Raw genomic sequence first — 17,202 nt, 5'->3', positions numbered from 1 at the left:
GATGATTAATTAAGAGGACCAGTGATATACTGAGGGGATTAAGAGAAAAAAGTTGTTTTCTAAGGGGATTAAGAGGACCAGTGGTATACTGAGGGAATTAGGAGCAGTGGTACATTGGGCGTATTAATAGAAAAAAGCTGTATTTGAGGGGATTAATTAAGTGGAACAGCGGTACACTGAGGGGATTAATTAAGAAGAGCAGTGGTACACTGAGGGGATTAATAATATTACATGGTGAAAGATGGTCAAGTTTTCACTAATGATGCAGCTCAATCTCTCAAGGTGGACAATGACATTTACACAAGAAGAAAGATGGGTTATAGAAAAATTCCTCAAAAAAAGGCAAGGATGGAGTTTTGAAGATAAGAAAAATATTTTTAAAAAAGAGTTCCCAAGCTGATGACGAAATGACTTATTTTGATTCTGATAAATAGTTTATCATTATAATTAGTTCACATTTTCTACATGATAAGTATAAGGAGTTAACATTTTCTACATGCTAAGTATAAGGAGTTAACATTTTCTACATGATACCTAGTTCATCAATATAAGGAGTTAACATTTTCCACATGATAAGTATAAGGAGTTAACATTTTCTACATGATAAGTATGAGGAGTTAACATTTTCTACATGATACCTAGTTCATCAATATAAGGAGTTAACATTTTCCACATGATAAGTATAAGGAGTTAACATTTTCTACATGATAAGTATGAGGAGTTAACATTTTCTACATGATACCTAGTTCATCAATATAAGGAGTTAACATTTTCTACATGATAAGTATAAGGAGTTAACACTTTCTACATGATAAGTATGAGGAGTTAACATTTTCTACATGATACCTAGTTCATCAATATAAGGAGTTAACATTTTCTACATGATAAGTATAAGGAGTTAACATTTTCTACATGATAAGTAAAAGGAGTTAACATTTTCTACATGATACCTAGTTCATCAGTATAAGGAGTTAACATTTTCTACATGATACCTAGTTCATCAGTATAAGGAGTTAACATTTTCTACATGATAAGTATGAGGAATTAACATTTTCTACATGATAAGTATAAGGAGTTAACATTTTCTACATGATAAGTATGAGGAGTTAACATTTTCTACATGATAAGTATGAGGAGTTAACATTTTCTACATGATAAGTATGAGGAGTTAACATTTTCTACATGATAAGTATGAGGAGTTAACATTTTCTACATGATAAGTATGAGGAGTTAACATTTTCTACACGATAAGTATGAGGAGTTAACATTTTCTACATGATACATTCCTCCAACTTAGATGATAAAATATGATGGGCCCTACACTATGACTGGATATTAAACTCTAGATTTTAAAAAAAAGTTTTTACAAGTTTTAACAATAGATGATGGTATATAAAAATGTGCAATATATTAGCAAGGAAAAGCATCCAGAATTACAATTAAAAAACAAAGTGTATCAGATATGTAAAGCAGTTAAATGCACGAGAGCATAATGTTTTAAAATGATTTTGAGATTTTTTTCAAATATTATTTGTGCTGTAAATATTAAATTATATATGCCTAAAACTAATTGCTTTCAGGAATATGTCCTTTCCACATAAACACAAATCAGCTTAGAGAGATGACAATGGCAAAAAATTTATGTTAGAATACATCTTCAGTAAAAAAAAAATCAAGTTCTGGTGTTAATCTCCATTATTTTGCAGGAGAAATTATAACATGTATGCCCGAGGTCAAGGTCATTATTGCTTGAAATGGATTTGCATTTCATCTGGAAGGTAAGCAAAGTTCCAGATGACAAAATTAAATTAAATATAGTACATTTGTTACCGTTAGCCCAAGAAAGAATGTGTGCATGCTTGTGTGTCCGTGTTTCCAAGGTCAGTGTCTTGTCACTTAAAAATGGATTTGGGCATTAAATTTCATTTTGAGACTTGATACCTCCAAGACCATAGTTACTGTTGCTAAAACAGAATTGTCGCATGCATTTCATTTTCAGACAGTAACCTAAGTTCTATATAAAATGTGTTCCCCTTAGTCTCAGAAAGAAGCCTATTGATTTGTTGTCAGTAGTTCCAAGATCAAGGTTGCTGTCAGTAAAAATTACATCATTTCCAGACAATAACTTAAGCACTACACTATGCATCTTTACAAAACATTAAAACTTACTGTGTATGTACCTTCAAGGCCAGTGGCCATTAACAAAAATATATTTTGACTATTTGACTGGTTGGAATTTGAGTTTCTTTCAGTTCATAACAGTGAAACTTGGCAAATGTATTACAATCCATTTAGCTGAGAAAGCTCCCTGTGATCTGGGAGTTGATAGCATCAAGTTCAAAATCAATGTTACTATAAGTAGATTTTGCCCATGTCTTTTCTGGTTGGTAACTGGACTTAGTTTGAGGAGACCTGGGGTCATGTTTACTTTTGTCTAAATAATAACCAAAAAGGGCTAAATTAATGGGAAAATTTGGTCAAGAAAGAAATGTAAATGAGTGAAAATTGATCAAGGAGTAGTGCTGGAAGTACACCTGTTCATACCGTTTTATTTTATACTCAAGATATACTGCAGAAATACAAACAGCTAATGTAATATTGGCAGTGTATCATGCTCTTTGCAGTATTCTTGTTCTTTTGAGAAACAAAACTTAACTACTCTCAAATCATCCATTACAAGACTATGAACCCCTGATTATAATGGACTTGGTTGTGTAAAATAGCAAATTGTTGGTGTAAGGTAGCAAATTATTAGAATAAACTTTTTTTTTACTCTTGTGTTATTATTATACAGTAACTTATGCTCCCAGTCATCTAAATTTTGTTTTTTATTTCCAGATTAGCTTGGATAATGAATGATATACAGCATGTATATAAATATCTCTAAAGAACAGATTGGTGTTTGGCAATTCACCATATCATATGTTTATCATATGTATTTTTATAGGTGATAATTGTACAGTGTATATAAGTATATATATTAATGTACATAATTTGTTTTGCAGTTTATGTTTGCATTGACCTACATGTCAAATGCCTAGTGCATGTACATAGATTATGTTTCTGCATGAACAGCAAGTAATATACACACACTAATACATACCATATATATTCACTTATAAGTTCATTCCAACTGCATTCTGCATAGACCCAGATCTGTCATTGGATAATGCTCTGGCAGACCTGGGTATGTGCAATTTGTTAGGAGTAATCAGTATAACAAACAACATAGACCCTGATCTGCTGGCACATTATGCTATGGCATATCTGGATCTATGTTGTTTGCAAGTCGAATGGACTTATAAGCAAGTATAGACAGTAAATGCAAATGTTTCTTAATTTACTCTGGCATTTGATATATACAGTAAGTCCAAAAAGCACACTTTGTACAATATTTAAAAAGTGGAATGTGCTTATCTTTTTTTTTTTTTGTGGGGGGAGTTTTCTTAAATATACAAATTGTAAACATTCTGAAAATGGGGATGGGTTTAATTACATTATTTAGTCATGAGAAATTTACTTTACGACCATGTTGCACAGCTATTGGAGAATATTCAAGACAATAAATGATGTTGAATAAAGACCAGGTATGATTTTAAAAAACTGTTCAGAGGTCTGAACTCTTTGAGTATCATCTTTCATTTTCCTTCAGTTTATCTATGATGTAAATTAATGTTTCATTTTGATGTATTTGGACTTATAAAGTAAGGGAATACCGATCCAACACGTTTACCGAAAGTAAAGGAATACTGATCCAATGCGTTTCCACAGCCCTACAACAATCTTTCCTTTTTTTCTTTGCACAATTTGCTTTCACGTATACTTATTTTACGAAAACATTGTTAGCAAAATTAGGCAAAAAACCAGTTGAGGTAGAATTTTTTTAATAATCGCATCATAATAATAAGTTCATTCCAACTGCATTCTGCATAGACCCAGATCTGCCATTGGATAATGCTCTGGCAGACCTGGGTATGTGCAATTTGTTAGGAGTAATCAGTATAACAAACAACAGAGACCCTGATCTGCAGGCACATTACGCTATGGCAGACCTGAGTATGTGCAATTTGTTAGGAGTAATCAGTATAACAAACAACATAGACCCTGATCTGCAGGCACATTATGCTATGGCAGACCTGGGTATGTGCAATTTGTTAGGAGTAATCAGTAGAATAAACAACATAGACCCTGATCTGCAGGCACATTATGCTATGGCAGACCTGGGTATGTGCAATTTGTTAGGAGTAATCAGTATAACAAACAACATAGACCCTGATCTGCAGGCACATTATGCTATGGCAGACCTGGGTATGTGCAATTTGTTAGGAGTAATCAGTATAACAAACAACATAGACCCTGATCTGCAGGCTCATTATTCTATGGAATATCAGGATCTTTGTTATTTACAATTTGAATTGACTTATAAGCTGGTATATAATGTACCAGTATATCAGTAAACAAACAAAGAAGATTATGTGGGCAACCAAGCTAGTCTCCACAATTCCATGTATCATACCCACCCATTTACATTTATGATACCCACCTATTTACATGTATCATACCCACCCCTTTGCAACTAGCATTGATTTAGGTCACATCATACAAATTATGGCATGCATATGAGTTTGAGCTGACAATCCTATGCTAGCCAGTTTCAATGCTTTAGGAATCTATGGATAATAATGCTATCTTTATTCAAAAAGCTTACAATTGACTCATTCAGACTTAGGTAAATTCTGTTTCTAAGAATTGTCTCCCCCTAGTAGATACTGCTATGTCGGCCTATTCTGCGCATCGGGTAATTCTGCGCAACGATACGTCATCTCTGTAAACATTTGATCATGTGCTATTTTGGGTCAAAAATCCATTTTGTATCCAGAAAGAAGAATCATACATTAATTAAGAAAACTGATAGTCATAAAGTGTACAAAAATATCCCAAATTTAGGCTCGAAATGCAATAAAATTGTGATTTCTAAATGGCAACGTGAAGACCCACTCCATGACCTTCTTGAACCGGTGACCCAGAAAATTCGATTTAATATGCATCTTTTACAATCATACAAATAAATACATTGTATAAAAGATGGAAATGTGTACCTTAAAACAAAGCTATTTTAATCCAAGTTTCCAATTGTGCAAGAAGTTGTCCCACACGTACAAAATCGTCTGCTACCCATGCCATTACATCATAAATTCTCAACAAATTAACAGGCATATAGTCTGTTTCTAAATTCTGTAGTAATTTTTCCCCATCAACAAGACGTTGTAAAGGCATTACATCCTATTCATTGTTATTTCTCTTCCATGTAATAGCTTATTTTTCATAAAATGTTGAACTTAACTAACTTTTTAACAAGATCGGTTTAGTCTGCTTAATATCTCTTGCCATTTATTGGCATTTTTACGTTGAATTTTGTAAAACTAGCTTTAAACCTGACCTAATTACTCGGCTGAACTGCTGACAGAAATAGTCCAAAGTAATATATTTCATTTCTATAGCAAGATGGATAAACATTACATCTTTTCAAAGCTATGCGCAGAATAGGCCAACATATCGCGAGTCAGGAAAAACAGGGGGGTGGTATCCCCTGTGTCCAAAATTAATATTATTTTGAACAGAATATTCTGGTGACAATTGCATCTTTTCAAATGGTAAGCATTGCTGTATTTTATTTTTGTCAATCGCTCGAATTCAGTATGCGTTTTGCTTCAATATTGGAAACGAAAACCTTCGGTGTGCAGAAATGCCCGACAGCAGTGTATTTGGCTAAACAATATCTCCTAAAAATGTGGAATCTTTATTCATATTTACCTGGTAATAATTATTATATATGAAACTATTGGTTTTTTAAAATATAAATAAAGAATTTTATGTCATTTGATTGACATCTAAAACTAAGAAAAATACTCCTTCAGCTATGTACAGTATAGTAAAATTCATATAAAGGTGAGACAATTCCTTGTTGGAAACATAATGTATGTAGTTGCATTTTTATGGCACATCAGCACAATAGTGGCTGTACATTTCCAACTAAAGGTAAACTTTGAACAGATTGCACAAAATTTAGCAACATAAACCCTTCCAAATAAATGTAAACATGAAGTACAGCAAGATGTATACAATATAAAGATGTTACAATTCTATAACAGATACAGTTAACACAGATAGAAGCCTTCAAACATGGTTTGTAGCTGGAAAAAGAGGTAACTTTTACAATACATTAATATGGAATGATGGCGTGTCTCAGCTATTACATATATCACATTACTTGTACAAAGTACTGCTTGCTGTGAAAATCATTTGTAGTGGATTAGCGCTTTTTCTAGGTTTTTACAGGGCTCCAAGAATATTTTTTTTCTTGCAATGTGACGGAAAGAATGTTGAGTGTTGATTAGATATTCATGAACTATCTACAGACAATGGAAGGAACTTCAAAAATCATTTTCATTAATTTTGAGTAGCTTATGGGATCCCAAAATGGAGCTCTGGATTAGTCTACCTCATTTGTACGGAATATTTTCAATTCTTCAGTAGAAAATTTTCTCATTAATACTAACAATTTAGAATCTATTTAATATGTTGTGTCCTGTATGTTACATGAAAAGTAAATCCAACCTTACAGAAGGATAGCACTCATCAATGAGAGGGAAAAGTGCATTTGTTTTTTAAATTTTGTCTGATTTTTCCAAAAAGATTTTGTATATCACTATAGGCCCTACATATACCGTATGTACTCACTTAAAAGACGAATCAAACTGCAAACAAAAAAGATCCTGATCTGCTGTAGCATAATGCACCTGCAGATCAGGGTCTTTGTTGTTTGTTCTACTGATTATTCCTAACAAACTAAATAGACTCAGATCTACTGGCACATTATTCACTGGCAGATCTGGGTCTGTGCATTTTGCAGTTGGACTCGACCTATAAGGGAGTATATATGGTATATTACTGCCAGTTTTTGAATCTTGTTTTCAAGATCTTCCTTGATGTGGTTTATTTTATGTTTTATAATTACAAACCAATTATCTCCTTTAAAAAATACTAAAATTTCTGGAAAAATAGCCAGACATAATTTGGTTGAACTAAAAATGATGTCCAGTTTTAAAAAATTTTAATAAAGGAAAACCCTTGCATTGGGGGCATACAAATCATCTCTTCCTGTGTTTTAATTTGGAAGCATACTACTGTAGCTTTTTTAAATGATAGGAATCCTTTGCTTTGATGACCTATGTAGATTTGGATAGGGGAACATACTCATATTTCTAGAAGAATATGCAGCTTAAAAAAGTAAAAGTCTCCATCCTATATTAAAATAAATGTTCTAGTATATCATGAAGATACAATGAAAACTACTTTGTCACAGTTTTAACAAAGATGGCATAAGAGACCATCCATTTAGTACATACACAAAAATCTGGCAAAGCTTGACCCTCCCCCCACCCCCGTACACAGGCATACTTTTTACCTCCCCACATATGTACGCTTGATGCACCCCCACCGTCTGAATTTTATAGAACGGCCTACATTTAATCCACACAGAAACCATAAAGGATTAACAATATTAACATGTTTAATAAAACAGATAGTCCACCAATGTTGAATGTCCGGCTGCATCAAAGAAATAAGCTGCATAACTTTAAACAGTTTGTCTAGTGTCTGCTAAAATTCAAACACTGACTGAACCCAGTTGAGCAGGTTACTTATCAGACAAATTATTATCAAGGTTTCACACGTCCCCCATTTCCTATGCATATTTACATTATCAGTAGAACCCCATATGCAAGTGTATGCATTTGGGTTAACCCCCCTCCATGCGTCCATACTAAATGGAGGGCCCCTAACGTCAGTTGTTGGACATATACTAATATATCAAGATGATGCAATGAACACTAATTTGTCAATGTTTTACATGGAAAATGTCATAGTATCAATTGTTTGACATGTAATAGTATATCATGAAGAGGCAATGAACAGTGCATTGTCACTGTTTTTACAATGAAAATGTGACAGTGTCAATTGTTTATCTATTAGTAGATAGCATACTGTTTATGATGGTCACACTAACAGACTGACATGGTTGAGATCCCTGTATAAAGTTCAAAGTTATGACTTCATTTTTATCACTCTCATAATCTGATTTTTCAAAGCATTCAAGAACTTTCATTCTCTCTCACACTGTACATTGTCTTTAAATTTTTGATAGAAGGACAGATTTCATAGCCAGTGCTTCAATGTCGAACTTGTCTCCAAATGTATGGAATTATACTGCAAAGGCTCCTTTCACCTTCCATGCCCATGTTATATTTTCTTAGTGAAAACATATGTTTAGAATGAAATAATTAGCACTTTCTTCTATAAAAAAAACCAAAAGATTGCAAATTTGTACAGTATTTGACTGTGAACGAAAAAAGAGTGCCATTCAGTATTATCATGCCTATTGTATCTTGACATGACAGTTTTTAGATACTCAATGTATCTTGACATGACAGTTTTTAGATACTAAATGTATCTTGACATGACAATTTTTAGATACTCATTGTATCAAGACATGACACAGTCCCCAATAGCTAGATTCGGACTACAATAGCCATGTCTGCTCCAGTGAGCAGTGTGACATAACTCCAATAGCCAGATTGGAGCACATTGGCTACATAGATGTCCATTGAGTAGTGTCACCTAACACCCAGTAGCCTGATTTGGAGTACACTGATTATGACGTTTAGTGAGTAGTGTGACATAATCCCAAAAGCCAGATTTGGAGTACATTGGCTGTGTAGATCTCCAGCGAGTAGTGTGGCATAACCCCAAAAGCCAGATTTCGAGTACATTGGCTGCGTAGATCTCCAGTGAGTAGTGTCACATAACCCCAAAAGCCAGATTTGGAGTACATTGGCTGTCTAGATCTCCAGTGAGTAGTGCCACATAACCCCAAAAGCCTTTTTTTGCAGTACATTGGCTGTGTAGGTCTCCAACGAGTAGTGCCACGTAACCCAAATAGCCAGATTGCATGGCATTACACAGAATTTAATTAAGATCACATGATACAACTTGTTTGTATTTTTGCACTATACATGGATGGCATTTGAAAATATACTGAGATCAATAAAATATGTATTCTTGTATATTTATCACATAAGATTTAATCAAAAGTTATAAATTGTCATGTGGAAATTATAACTGGTAGGACAACTGCAGTAATCCCATGCTTTTTATTGTAAACTCAAACCATACATACACCCCACCCAATAACCATGATCGGATAGTGACCAATGGTCATAATGCGTTTAATTTTATATGTTGGACTAGCTTGTGATTTCCATAAAACTTGCAATCCAGCCCAGTGCTATACAGTAAAGTCGGAGTAGAAGCCGGTATGAATAAAGGAAATGTTTGAGAAACTGTCTGTGTATGTTAATCATCTTTTCATTTTACTCACTACTTTTTCTTTTTACTGTTTCAGATATCACCGTTTCTTCTTCACTTGTTCAATGTGATTTTCTTAATTCCAGACAGTTACTCTGTAAAATAAATTAGTGCGAACTACGTAAAGTAAAATGACCTTATTCAAGCGTTGTAAGACACGTCTTGAAATAATTTTCTACCCATGGCCAGCATGGCAACGTTTTCTGCAGGCGTGCGTCCAAATTTATGCCATGATAATTTACACAACTGTAATACAACAGAAAACAATTTGAGTAAGGGCGGTGCAAAGAATTTTCTAAATCGCTGTAATAAAAATACGTAAATTAAGTGCTCTGTTATATAGATAGTATGGCTACAGTAATGTGTATTTGTAAAAGACGTGCTTTCATAGCTTGAAATAGGAAGAAACATTATGTTAGTTATCGTATTTTCTGTGTGTATTTACACAAAACACAGCATGACATAAACAGCTGAAAAGTTTGTTATACACTGTTGCGGTGGGTGTTTTTCTTAATCATTTTTTTAAAGGCGAGCACAATATATAAAAAAATCGTCTGCATCACACTTTAAACAATACAGGCAAAATTGGTGGCCGAGTGGTCCAAAGCTCACCTTTCCAGACCAATGCCATTTTACCTCTGTCTGTTTGGGTAAAGGTGATCTCGGCCCATAATGGAGTCGGTCCATAACAGAGTCGGCTCAGAACAAAGCACATTACAGATTCGGTCCATACAAAAATAATTAAGAAATTTCCCTTAACATCATACTCGACCCATTGCGGAATCGGCCCACACCAAGTCGGCCTTACTCTTGATCTTGTATGGCTTCGTAAAACAATGCCAGTTTCGGACCCAAGTTTATTCTGTTTGTGATCTGATCTGAAAATGTAGTGAAAAAGCTTACTTGAAATTCAGTATTTGGTCAAATCGAATTTAAACCTTTTGTCTTTATTTTATCAACTGAACGATAACTAGTATCAGTAAGTCAAGAAAATGTGTACAGTAATAAGTTCCACTTTCTCTTAATGTTCAAAATATATCGTCTTTGCTAAAAAAAATCTCCCGGTTATTCAGTAAATTGTATGATGTTAAGAAGAATTTGTCTTCTCATTATTTCATCATAATGCTCTTTGTCATTTACTGTTTATTTTGTCTTACTGTGCCAACGAATCCTAGGGTTTATAAATTTCATTTTTATTACATTTTAGGGATTTCTCAAACCGAGTACCATCATATAATGAAACATTTAATTACTGTTCGCATTGAGAGAAGGGATAAGACAGGGCAGAGATACCAAATGTTTTACTAGAAAAATAAATACATAAGAATATGAAACGTTTGTTTTGTCTGTGTGATTATCTTTGTATTAACAAATAACATTACTATAAGTAAGTTAACATAACAACCTTACAAAGACAAAGACGTTTTAATCTTTTAATAATGGAAAATATTTTCTGTTGATACAAAAATTATGGTATATGGATGGGAAGGAAGTGAACTAATCTGGTAGAGCAGACTCGATTAACAATTAATAGCGGCAGGACAATCGCAGTTTCAAAATGTTGATTTTGCATTAAATGATTTAATTTATCGGGATTATGCTTATTTTTTCCACTATATTTCTAATGTAGATTAAATGACCGTTGAAAGAAACGAACAAAGAATATAAAAATGTAAACGGCTGTTGAAGAAAGAACATTACATCCACATTACTATCATATAAATAGTGGACCAAATGGCAGATCGAACATATAATGGGCCGAGTACATTATGTGGACCGAGTACGTTATGGGCCATTTTGGTTGGCCGAGTTTGTTAATGGGCCGATTCTGTTATGGGCCAAGTAGTCCCTTAATTGTCTGATCGAGTTCGAGGTTTTGGTTGATGTAGATACGTGAGGAAGCTTACCAGTTGCTTTTCGTGTGTCGATGGTTCTTCTCGGGGTTATCCCAGATTCTTCATCCTTCCTGCACCAGTTATATAGACTTAAGCTCTTCGATTTAAAAAAACGAAAAAAAAAAAAAAAAAAACAGTTTGTATCTAACTTGTGGATTAAGAGTGCTCTGTCAAAACATATTAGGACCCCATTAAGGGCGCATTATCAGTTGCATTTTCATCTAACAGTAAATTGTGTCAGAAATCTGAATGGTTCGAAGTGAGTTGAGATTTTCTTAGAAAACTGCGCTTTATGAGTTCAAAATCTTCCTCAAGTGAATTCAGTTTGAAACCAAGACATCCTGGTTAAGAATCCATAAACTCTAAATGTATTCATGGATGGTAATTGGCTTGTTACCTGTATCACCTTCTGATGCACTGATTACAGGTGTTCTCCTTTATAATACCGTATCCAGATTTATAACAATTTACGAGTATACATTTAAAATTCGATACGCTGTTTATTATCTAATACAGAAATCATACTATCCGTGTAAGAGAATTCAGCACTGTCTCGGCAGCCATTTAAAACACACATTTATAAACTTTACATGCTGTTGTGAGACTAGCCGAGGTTAAAATGGTGGTGAATTTGACTCTAAACACAAAACGAATGAGGCGACATTCATCTTGTGATGTACTTTGCTCAGATCTCTAACGATGAACTGTATGGTCAGGCCCTTTCAAAGGATGAGAGAGACCCGGTCCACTTCGAGAGTATGAGACCCCTATGCCTGGTTATATTAAAATTTGAAATGCGAAAACAAGCCTTTAAAATTTACTATATACAGACTGAAATGCGAAAACAAGCCTATATAATTTACTATATACAGATTGAAATGCGAAAACAAGCCAGCAATATCCCAATTATGGTTTTATATATCTTCTTAATTGGAGCAACGCGCACGCTAAATAGTACACGTTATAATTTTGAATCTTGATAAATTACACCATTCGTTGACAGCCCTTTACATTTGGCAGATACAATGACTCTTTCAATATGATAACTTTCATATAAATCTATGAAACTATGTTGCTTCATCTTCGCTAGCCAAGGTTCCGATATGATAACCATTTCTACACCTTGGCGGATCGAACAGATATTTTAGCACCTTGTCCTAGCGACATATATCGGATTTCATGAGTTGTATCCCTTAGTATGTGATGCCAGACAACCAATAGCATGTAACAGTGGTGCATTGTACATGGGCCGAAAATGATGGAGGCAACTGACCTGAAGAGGGTACTTTGTAAGTTTAACATCGAAAGAAAGACTACGTACGAGAGGGTAGCCATTACAGGTGTATTAGAGTGAAAGATCTTTGTAAAACGAAGGACCGGCAGTGGAAAATTGCTTATTTATCAGTCCATTCAAGTTGTGTGCTCCCCTCGACTCGATCATGTTGGAACAGTGATTTTTAGTGTTTTTTTTTTTCTTTTTCTTTAAATTCGTGATGAGGGAATAGTTTTCTTGATTATTCCTTGATGTCGGTAAATAATGCGATTTACAAATTCACGAGAAACGCATCTGCAGTTAAGGGGAAGTAAATCTTAAATGCTCCGACGTTAATTCAACCGTGTCACCTCCACGTATTACAGCTCTTGCGAGCACACTGCGGTGTGCATAACGCGTCTTGAATGTTGTTTTTTTATTTTAAAAAAGTTATTTATAATAAAAATACGACCCACAACAATTGCGACATATACTTACCACAAACCACATGATATACACAAGATTAAATTGTTGTCTTCATCAATCACATATCCTTAAATTAAAAGAAGCCATCGATTCCGAGCACGGTAACTTGTAAATTAATATTTCATGCACCTTGTAATAACCAGTCAGTTTTAAAAGACATTTATTAAAACAGCAACAAATCATGACGTAGAATTCTGGATGAGTCATTTATCTTCTGGCAATTGACCTGCGTGTAAAACTGAAACGATTGTATATCTATTTCTTTGATGTAAACTTGTTTAAAACGTGTGCTTATGAAGCGAAATTTATACTCTTTGTTGTGCTTTTGATGTTTATCGATACTAAGAAGATGATCGACCAGGGTATTATACCCCGGATCGAGCGAATATTAAAATGAAATTAATAAGTGGAATCAATGGAGATATGAGCAGATCTAAGCAGAGATATTGAATAGAACAACACAAGCTCTGTATACAGAATACAACGATAGAATCAACTGGATTAAACAAAATACATTGTAATGAACCAATTGCAGGATTCACATCTATCAGGAAATACGAAAATAATCGATTAACTCAGAGTTATCAAATGCATTTAGCAGCTTCGTTGATATCGATACAGCAAATTTCATCACGAAATCGAGTGAATGCTTCGAATTGAATTGTCCGGGATGTCTTTCATAACGTGATAATTAGTTGCTGTTCGCTTGCCTGAATCGGCATAGCTTTAATCCAATGCAACATTTGGCATTATACTTGAAACTCAAAATCCCAACCAAAAATCTGGATTTGCAGTATAAAAAATCCTAATAAATAATTTGTTTGTTTCAATGAAATTACAAAACATTATTGGCTATATCATACTAAGGAAATCTGAGCTAAACGAATTTCTCAAATACACACCGATGCAGCCCCCACTTGCACGCTTTGGCGGTTATCGAAAACACTACCATTGGATTATGCGACCGACACTCTACAAAATAAGCTACTGCGACTCCACCTGATATTACCTTAACCATTCACCAGAATTCATATGACAGCTTGGATTTCACCAAAATAACTGAATATGGACTTACTTTAAGCCCAAAATCTGGTTATTTGCATACCTAAAATCTGACCGAAATTTGACCAACCAACTGTCGTAAAACTTAAATTTAAAATTTGTGTTAATTAAACTTGGGTATGGCCTGACTTCTAATAAACGTTTCCTGGAAATGTTCGTTAAATGGCAAGTGCCAGCATCAGAAAACAATTTACACCCAGAGGAATTTAGTTACTGTTGTTGTTTGGGTTTGTTTTGCACGACAGAAATCAGTTCAAGATCGAGTAAGTTACAAAAGAGTTATATTCAAAGAGTTGACGCCATATAGTTTAGCACATTGACCTCTGATGCCATTAGTTTGATGGAACAGAACTTGTGTTTCCCAACATCATCATTGCATCATCAGTGGGTATGATCTTGCACAGTGTGTCTTTTGTTGGTTTATGGTTTCAACGGTGCTTGCCTGTTCAGGTAAAAATCCCTTCCCTTTTTATTTGAAAATGTAGATACTTTTCACCATTACTATGATTATTTCTACATTCCAGATTGTGGAGTGTCCTCAATACAAGCATGGTGCCGCCCGTGTGTAATTATATTTATGCACGCTACATCAAGCAACGCATTGGTGGAATATGAAGCATAAAAAAGCATTAAAAAATTGCATATAAAATATTTAATTTTAAAACTACTGCTGTGATGTATGATTGTATTCTGAAAGAGTACTGAATTTCAACCAATGCTGTTGATACGAATTTTGTATATGAGATAGTTGCATATATATATATATATATATATATATATATATATATATATATATATATATATATATATATATATATATATATATATATATATATATATATATATATATATAAAATGTTAATTTCATGATTATGGATTGTAATTGTCATTTAATATTTAACATTGTTCATACTAATATTTTTTTTTATGACTGAACTTTGAGATTAGATCATTCTTAAGCTGAGTGCGAAGTTTGAAGAAAGTTATCTGTACACATTCAGGTACACATGTTCTTGTCATTTTTTACTTCAGGTCACGTGTTTTAAAAAAAATCAGGCTGGCCAAATTTCTGATTTGCTGGCCGATAGAGTACTTGTTTTAGAGCAATGTAAACCAGTCATCGACCCTCTATCTGTTTTAGTTATTGTGACTTAGGTTTTTATATAAGAGAGGGTTTACCGGAAAATGAGCTATTTCTAGCATTAATATCAGTCTTAGAAGACATTTAGTTGTATACAACTAAGTGGATTTATTTATTTAATTAATTTATCTACTGAAATTATAAAGTTTTCAGATATTCAGATTCAATAGCTGCTTCGAAAGTACTGTGAATCCATTAAAGGTCATTTTGAATTAAATCATTGCGATTCATTAATACCCTGTGCGGTAAGTTTGTCTTCAAAATTACGTCCCTTTACGCGTTCTTGGGCACAGAATGGAATTTTTTTCTGACAAAGTAATTACTAACAAAACCTCCTTAATTATGCATAGTCCTCATGAAAACGGCCTCTAAATTTCTACTGGATGTATATTCAAATATTATTTTTGAGCAATAATGTACAAACATTTGCTCGTTATTCGCAAAAGAATAACATTTCAATGGAGCCGATTCGTAAGGAACTACCAGGCAGACACGAATGACTTCCGCATTTTACATGTTTGCAGTCAAGCGTCGCGATTAGTAGTATAGTGGGATACCATACGGACAATGGGAAAATACATCACAGAACCCCCTTAGGAACGTTTAAGGACAAGATTTTTCAGACACCACCCCCCCCCCCCCGAGCGGCTACGGACAATGGGAATTTAACATAGCGAATATTGGGACTGTATACGCACAAGGGAAAGTGGGGTTGTTGTATACTGTATAGGGACAATAGGAATGGAACAGTGAGGTGACGTCACAGTACTGAAGATATTGGTAACAATGCAGCAAGGGGCTGACCTCAATTTGATTAAACAGCAGGGAAAAAACCTAGAACGCTTGGCGGAACGGGACTGGCGGGATATAGACATATATAACACATACAATATACAGACGTGTGTGTGTGTGACTTACATTTGTAACGTAGCTTTAACAATTATTCAGTTATATCGCTACGATGTCTGCGGTGGCGGTTTATAGTGTTGTATAGCACTGGGACACCATGCTTCAGACATGTAGCATGATGTCCCACCCATTCACATTATCCTGACACCAGGCCGACCAGTAGTAACACTAACCTCTTAATGCTGAGCACCAAGCGAGGCAGCTGTTAGTACCATTTTTGTAAGTCTTTGGTGCGTCTCGGCCAGGGATCGAACACACGACCTCCCACATCCGAGGCGGACGCTCTAACCACTAGGCCACCTGAGCGGTTAATATACAGACATAGATTGATGAACATCAATCTATGACACAAACAACTATTCAACCGACTAAAACAAAGTTAGGCAAGAAAGCAAATCTTTTCGAGGCATATGAGTGGCACTTAAAAGGGCTTTCGGTTTCTTGTTCTAATTTTTTCTATTCTTCCACCAGCTTCTCATTTTCTGTCCTACATTTTTTGTCTTTTTCTTCTTCTCGTTTTTACCTCCTCTTTTTCCTTCTCCTCTTCTTCTTTGTTACTTTCATTTTCTTCTTGCTTTTCTATATTTGTATTCCACTCTTTCATCCTCTGTATGTCCTCTTCATCCTCATCTTCTTTAATCATCTGTCTCAGTCGCTCCTTACCCTTTTTTTAAATTGTTTAATTCCACTTTTAAAATGTGCGGACTATAGGCCCCATTTTCAATTCTCACTAGTAGCACTTCCACCATGCCAATCGTATCCACCACTTTCTGTGATTTCAACATTTTATCAATATGGTTGCTGCCATCTTCTTTGGTTATTCCGTTGAATGGCGCGAATTAGTTAGTTAAATGGATTTACGTGGTTTTCGTACTGTTGTACGTGTACCACGGGTCTATGGCTGCACAGCAGCATGATAATTGATCCTGGGGAAGGAATTAGAGCCTCATCCCTCAGGCATTTATGTGCACAACGTGCACTGTTAATTAACTTCAGCCGTGAGTCCAAATTGGACCCTAACGGTCCGAATG

The sequence above is a fragment of the Sinohyriopsis cumingii genome, chromosome 11, assembly GCF_028554795.1.
Source record: "Sinohyriopsis cumingii isolate HCF-2022 chromosome 11, ASM2855479v2, whole genome shotgun sequence".
Classification (NCBI taxonomy): domain Eukaryota; kingdom Metazoa; phylum Mollusca; class Bivalvia; order Unionida; family Unionidae; genus Sinohyriopsis; species Sinohyriopsis cumingii.
The sequence above is the reverse complement of the archived record's forward strand: the minus strand, read 5'-3'. Positions refer to the sequence as shown.